The 7500-nt window shown below is 43.7% G+C and overlaps 1 long non-coding RNA gene across 2 annotated transcripts in view; it reads right to left on the reverse strand.

Annotated features, from left to right (window-relative positions):
- The window catches only part of LOC119597597, a 100351-nt gene that overhangs the window by 35104 nt on the left and 57747 nt on the right, over positions 1-7500 (reverse strand). Inside the window, exon 2 of one of the 2 annotated variants that reach the window (XR_005230853.1) lies at positions 1634-1764. The exons of the other annotated variant lie outside the window; for it this stretch is intronic. This is a non-coding gene — a long non-coding RNA (uncharacterized LOC119597597). Of the gene's footprint in view, positions 1-1633; positions 1765-7500 lie in introns of those variants that run through there. 2 annotated transcript variants of the gene reach the window in all.

Consider the following 7500-nt stretch of genomic DNA (forward strand, 5'->3'; position numbering starts at 1 on the left):
CTGATTAACCCTTTCAGCCCCAGCATCTCATGTCATCTCCAGCTCCGTCTGAATCCTAGACAAACACAAACAAACAAACAAACACACACACACACACACACACACACACACACACACACACACACACACACACACACACACACACACACACACGCACACACGCACAGACACACACACACACACAAACACACACACACACACACACACACACACACACACACACACACACACACACACACACACACACGCACGCACGCACGACGCAAGACACAAGACAAAGTTATATTTAGCATGAAAAGAAAAATAGAAAAATAAAAGAAAAAAAACAAGAGAGTTTATAAAAACGGTGACCGAGGAGTGGTTTTCATACGATGATACAGGACGAGATACGTGTTTCGCTTTGTTCACTCGTGTTCTTACTTTTTAATTCTCTTTGTTCGTTGCTTAGCTTCGTCTTTTTTTTTCTCTCGCTTTTTTAACGGTTCGTTTTCTCTTCCTTCGTCTTCGTCTCCGTGTTTTTTTGTTTTTTTTTGTTGTTGTTGTTTTTCTCCTGCTTCTCTTTTTCCTCTTCTTTTCCTTTTCGTTCTGCTGCTTCTTCGCCTCTCCCTTCTCCCTTCTCCTTCTCTTTCTTCTACTTCTACTTCTGTCTTTTCTGCTTTTTCTACTTCCTCTACTGCTATTACTACTACTACCACTACCCTCCTCTACATCCACCCCCCCCCCCCAAAAAAAATGCAGAGGACCCATATTCCCAATAAACATAATTTCAACCCAGACTTCCATTAATATCTCAATTTCGCGAACCGCAACACAACTGTAACTACATGACTACCACTACTACACCTCTCTCCCCTTCTTTACCTTTCCCTCCGAAATAAACTTCGCAAACGGGACCCATGTTCCTAAAACTCATATAATTTTTATCCCAAACTTGCACCATTAATATCTCAATTTCGTGAACTTACAACACAGACCGAACGACCTTGTCTGCCTCATAATTGTACATTTTCTGCGCATTACCGCCGCGTCTCTCTCGTCAATATTATCTTTATTATATTGATTAAATTGATATCACGCCATTAGAGTGATAACCTCTAAATAAATAAAGACTTGTATACAAAAATGTTATTAGACATACGTAATTGACTTAATGTCGTTAGTATCATTGTCATCCTTATCATAGTTATAATATAAATCATTTCGACAACAACAATTCATTAAACTCATAATATCATGGCATATCAAGTCCTCGTCAGTGTTACTAACCTACCACTTATCTATAGCAATACTATCATAACAACCATCACTACCAATAATGTTTCTACCCCCTCCTTTCATCAGTTATCAACATAACATTTTCCCAAACATCCCTCATTTTACCCTATGTTGATCCTCCCCAGCTGGCGACGGCCGAGTAGACACGGTGAAAATAAATACTAGGGCAGGTAAGCCAGGTATACTCACCGTGGGCGTTGATGGAACTACACTCGCTCCGCCGATCTTGGCCGTGTGGTTGGTTGCACACATGGATACACACATGCATGCAACATACATACATGTATACATTCACACATGTATGCATACACACGTATACTTACATACATACATATATGCAAACATACGTACGTATGTACACACACACACACACACACACACACACACACACACACACACACACACACACACACACACACACACACACACACACACACACACACACACACACACACACACACACTCTTGGACGTCGGCGTAAGGGCGTACCTGCAAGCCAAAAAGAGAAGATATATCAATAATCACTTAAAACAAAACAAAAAAATTAATTCAACGCACACACGCAATCAACAAAAACGAATTGAATCACACGTTTTCTTCACGTTTTCTAGGAACTCCATTTAAGGGGACACTCGGATAAAAAAAAACATATAATCACATTTTCTTCTTCCACCTAATGTTTTTAACAGTATGAGTAAAATGTCGCTCCTCTTTCTCGCACTATATTTGGCTAGCGGCTTCACTGCGAACAAAAGGCTAATGAAAGAGAAGCAAGATGAGTAACTGATATAAAACAATAATAATTTATATGACGGATGTACCGAGAATAAAGTGAGTGATTTGTCGTATCATTGTGATGTTTCATTCATTATTTCCGCTGTCATCTTATTTATCAATGCTTTAATTCATATATTTACTTATTTACGGATGAATGAAACTGACTAATCAAATATCATTGTTATTTTAACTGATGGGTTGTTGTTTTATGAAAATATTTACATCAATATCATCATATTTTTATTATTGTCAGAATAGCAATCATTTATGTTAGCACCACATAACCACGCTAATCTTCCTTGTTGTATAATCATCCCTTCTCTTTTAATTTCTTTCTATTTTCTAGTAAATAACTCACACATTTTACCCACAAACATCAGGTCATTCTATTTTCTTATTATCTCGTACTGTTTTGCTCTGTATTCTCTCCTTCTTTTTCCTCTCCTTTTTGTTTAGTTTTATCTTTTCCTCTCCTCTTTCTCCCCCGTCTCTTTATATAAAAGAAAAAAACAACAACACGAGGCAAAAAAAAAAAAAAAAAAAAAAAAAAAAAAAAAAAAAAACGGCGAAACAAGATGGCGGCGATGGAGCGTGTCTTTGCACCGCCAAATTATCATCAAGGTAATCACTATGACGGTAACTCAACCAGGTGGTAAGTCCAGGTAACCGGCTCCCACACCACCTGTAACCACCTGTACGAAGCCACCTGAAAACGACCACCCATGAGGCAAGCCATTTCTGAATGCACTAGTTTAATGCTGAATTTCCTTTAACTTTTAATGCTGATCAAGAACAGACTTCTTACATACGAGGGAATAAGATAAATATCAACTAAATAAAATCATATATTCGATCTACACTTGATCAATCAATCAAAGTATATATCGTATACATATAATCACGAATTCAAAACACCACTCAGTAAAAACGACCTGCACATGACGAACAGCAAGGCAATAATAAAAAATAATGTCAATACAAAGACCAAGAAAGCAATTTAAACACACACATCCACACACGAGTGAATAACTCAATCTCTGAATGGAAGAACCGTCAATGACTCGGCGCGCTGTACGAACGCCTCTTATGAACTCCTGTTTGCGAAGCCGTTTTAGCGATGTTCTTTTAGCGAAGAAGTCCCTCTTGCGAACAACAACAGTTAGTGAAGACAGATCTGCGAGCGAACAAAAGCACCTATTCATGCTGATGTGCAAACATCTGTTTATAAATGCGGATTATCTGGCGTGTCTATACATATGCATAGAGTTGATTGCGAAGACGGGACGAAGCATGTGTGTGTTTTTTCCATCTCTCTCTCTCTCTCTCTCTCTCTCTCTCTCTCTCTCTCTCTCTCTTCTCTCTCTCTCTCTTCTCTTCTCTCTCTCTCCTCTCTCTGCTTCGTCGTGTTCCCTTATGCCTCGAACCTAGGTCACTCCGGGTATGAAACCGGAGGGCCAGGCCTATACCTATATCTATCCTACTCCATGTGTGTATATGCATTAATATCTCTCTATGCTTCTGTATGTTTAATAATATACAATATTTGTATAGTAAATATCATTTGTTTTATATATTGTATATATTATCTATATATTATATATTACTCTATATATATATATATTATATACTATCTTGTGTGTGTTGTGTGTGTTGTTGTGTGTGTTGTGTGTGGTGTGTGTGTTGTGTGTTTGTGTTGTGTGTGTGTGTGTGTGTGTGTGTGCGTGTGTGTGTGTTGTGTGTGTGTGTGTGTGTGTGTGTGTGTGTATGCTTACATATACAATCTGAAACTCAAAAGCAATGACTGCAAGTGGCCTATCTAAAACAAGATAAAGACATAAATTAAACACAGATTGCATCATCTTGCAAACTCGAGGCCACGACGAACCAACAAGCAGCAGAACCTCGCTTGCTTCTTGCTTGCTTGCACTTCCCGACCCATTGCGGCGCTGCGAGGCCATCCTTCAAGCGCTAATCCTCCTCCTTGGCAACTTAAGTACAACTCATTACTTTAATGCCAAGAGAGACGCGTAATATCCCTGGCCGAAGCGACTTCCGCCTCCGACGAAGGTGAAGGCGCAGGGCGGGCGAGGGGGCGCCTGTGAGCCTCACAAGTGAACAGGTGGCGAGGGGATACAACGGCAAGTGAACAGGTGACAAGGGGCTACGATGGATGCGATGGGAGGTGCATAGGTGACCAGGTGACACGGGGATACAACAGCGGGTGAACAGGTGACGCGAGGATAAGACTTTGAGTAAGCGAGAGGTTCCCGCTTTTGGGTGGGCACGAGTTAGGTGAGAGTGAACCGAGAGTATGTGGTTGTGTGTGGAAAGGGAAAGAGGGAGGGAGGGAGGGGAGGGAGGGAGGGAGGGAGGAGAGAGGAGGGAGGAGAGAGAGAGAGAGAGAAGAGAGAGAGAGAGAGAGAGAGAGAGAGAGAGAAGAAAGGAAGAAAGAACCAGAAAGAGAGAGAGGAGAGAGGAGACAGGTGTGAATCTCCACCCCCAGTTCATTCATATGAGAATTCTTCACCACTCCTCCCAGTAAACATTCTTTCCTTATTTTGTCATATTATACCTTTATCTTATTTTTTCGCTTCAGTTAAAATATTCTTGATCCCTCCTCATTTTCATTGTCAATAGCCTCCTCATATTTCTCCCCTTCCTCCTCCTCACATACTCCCCTCCCTTTTCCTCCCTCCTCCCTCCACCTCCACCTCCACCTCTTCCCTCTTCTTCCCCCCTCCCTCCTCCTTCTCCTTCTCTTCCTTCTCCTTCTCCCACCTTCCCACCCACTCACTCACCGCCCTTGCCTGCCCCTCGAGCTCACCGGCCCCTCCTACCTGCCGCTCCCTCGCTCAATTAACGACTGCTGCACCTGTTCCCAAGAGCGCAAGGACCCATCCAGACTGACTTATGCGAACGCTCGGAACGGATTCGCTGCGGGCGTTCGTGTAAGAAATTTCGTCTTTCTTTCGTGTTCAGGATGGCAACTTGTGATATACCATGTTATAGGTGTCTAGTAAAAATGGTGGAAGAGGAGGAGGAGGAGGGAGAGGAGGGAGGAGAGGAGAGGAGAGGAGGAGGAGGAGGAGGAGGAGGAGGAGGAGGAGGAGGAGGAGGAGGAGGAGGAGGAGAGGAGGAGGAGGAGGAGGAGGAGGAGGAGGAGGAGGAAGAGGAAGAATGGAGAAGAGGACAAGTGCTTATTGTGAGATACACAATCTATATTTTTCTAACCATGAATAACCACGCTATAAACAATGTATTTTTTTTTATTATTATTATTCTCTCTGGATCATCACAGATTATCTCCACAATTAACTTCTCGCTTCCCTATCAAGCACAAACGCCAATTCAAACCACAACATCCGCATTTACAAATATTTACAAGGGTACGTCCTCAGCGCGCCCGTCTAAGCGTAAACATCCTTAACGCATAAATATTCATACATCAAAAGATACATACATAAACACGGCCGCATTCACAAAGATAAATCCCACATGTTTACAGTTTTGTAATAATGGAAACTGTAACGTTCCTTCTCTCTCGCCTCTCCCAAGTCACTGAACCCGAGAGCGTTACAGAGGTACACGCCGTTTTCATTTCTTTCCTTTGTAGTTCGTGTAATTTGAGGTTCTGTCATTGGTGTTTTGTTCTCTTTTCTTTTAGAATTGTCCCGTATCTGCTTATCGTGTTGGTATCTCTCAGTAAAAAATAAATAAATAGATATACAAATAAATATGAAAGGTTTTTTTATCCTTTTATCCTTTCTACTTTTTTGCGTCGATGTGAATATGTGCAAGTTTTCTTTTTTTTCTTTTTCTTCTCCCATTCCTCTCTACGTCTTCTACGTCTCCTTTTTTTTCTAACAACACTTTTCCCTTCATCTTCCCCTTTTTTCTACCTATTACTTTTCCATTATATCTAATTCTAACTTTAATCCACCTTCTCCTCCTCCCCTCTCCCCTCCTCCCTCCCCCCTCTCTCCCCCTCCTCCCTCTCCTCCTTCCCCTCCTCCCTCCCTTCTCCTCTCCTCTTCTTCCCTCCTCCCCCCCTTTTTTTCCCTCCCCTCCCCCTCTCTCCTCCTTCCCCCCCCCTTCCTCTTCCTCCTCCCTCTCCCTCCTCCTCCCCTCCCCTCTTCCCCTCTCCCCCCCTTCTCCCTTCCTCCCTCCCCTTCCCCCCCTTTCTCCCTCCCTCCACCTGGGGTTTTCTCCCCTAATCGGGGCCAAAAACTTCCCCCCCCCCTTTTTCCCCTCCCTATTTCTTTTTTTTTTTTTTTTTTTTTGTTTTTTTTTTTTTGTGGGGGTTTGTTGGTTTTTTTTCCTTTCTTTTTGTTCCCTCTCCCTCTCTCCCCTCCTCCTCCTCTCCTCCCCTCCCCTCCCCCCTCCCCTCCCTCTCCCCCTCCCCTCTCCCCTCTCTCCTCTCTTCTCCCCTCGCCTCTCCCTCTCTCTCCCCTCGCTTCTCCCTCTCTCTCCCCTCGCCTCTCCCTCTTCCTCCCATCGCCTCTCCCTTTTCCCTCCCTCCCTTTGTCCCCTCTTCCCCTTTCCCCTCCCTCCCTCCCTCTCCCTCTTCTTCCCCTCGCCTTTCCTTCTCCCTCTCCCTCTCTCCCTCTCTCCCCCTCCTCTCTCTCTTTCCACACCCAACCACATACTTTCGGTTCACTCTCATCTATCTCCGGTTCCCTTAACAAACCAGTATTTTCAGAGACGTAGCTTCGATCTGGAAGATCTGGAGGAGGAGAAGGGAAAGGAGAAGGAGGAGAAGAGGAGGAGGAAGAAGTGGAGGAAGAAGCAGAGGAGGAAAAGGAGACGAAGACGACTACGAAAAGCGAGAAGAAAAGGAACAAGAGATAAACAAACATAAAAAAAGGCACCAAGACAGATAACAAGAGACAAAAGAAGTAAAAAAAAATGGAGAAGGAGAAGGAGGAGGACCAGCACTGTTTAAGATCAACATTATTTTTGTTTATTCAACGCATTCCGTCTCTCTGTAAAAGCAAAGAGTCACCGAAGGGTTCATGGTCACCCGACTGCCTTATTAAGCAAATCCAGTGCATTCGGCCGACGGGGGGGGGGGGTGAAAGAGAGAAGAGGGGAGAGGAGGGGAGAGGGTAGGGTAGGAAGAGAGGGGGAAGGGGTGAGAAGAAAGAGAGGGTAGAAAAAGAAAGGGGATAGAGGGGATGAGGGAGAGGAAGAGGGGAAACGGAAAGGATAGGAAGAGAGAGAGAGAGAGAGGAGGAGAGAGAGAAGAGAGAGAGAGGAGGAGGGAAGAGAGCAGATAGAGAGAGGAGAAAGAAGGAAGGGGAGTGAGGGGAAAAGTGCGTGAGAGGGGAGAGAGGAGAGAGAGGAGAGAGAGAGAAGAGAAGAAGAAAGAAGAAGAGAGAGAGAGAGAGAGAGAGAGAAAAGACAAAGAAGCAAAAGAAAAAGAAAGAAAGAAGCGAAAGGAAGGAGAGA

Source organism: Penaeus monodon, chromosome 39 (genome assembly GCF_015228065.2).
Source record: "Penaeus monodon isolate SGIC_2016 chromosome 39, NSTDA_Pmon_1, whole genome shotgun sequence".
NCBI lineage: Eukaryota > Metazoa > Arthropoda > Malacostraca > Decapoda > Penaeidae > Penaeus > Penaeus monodon.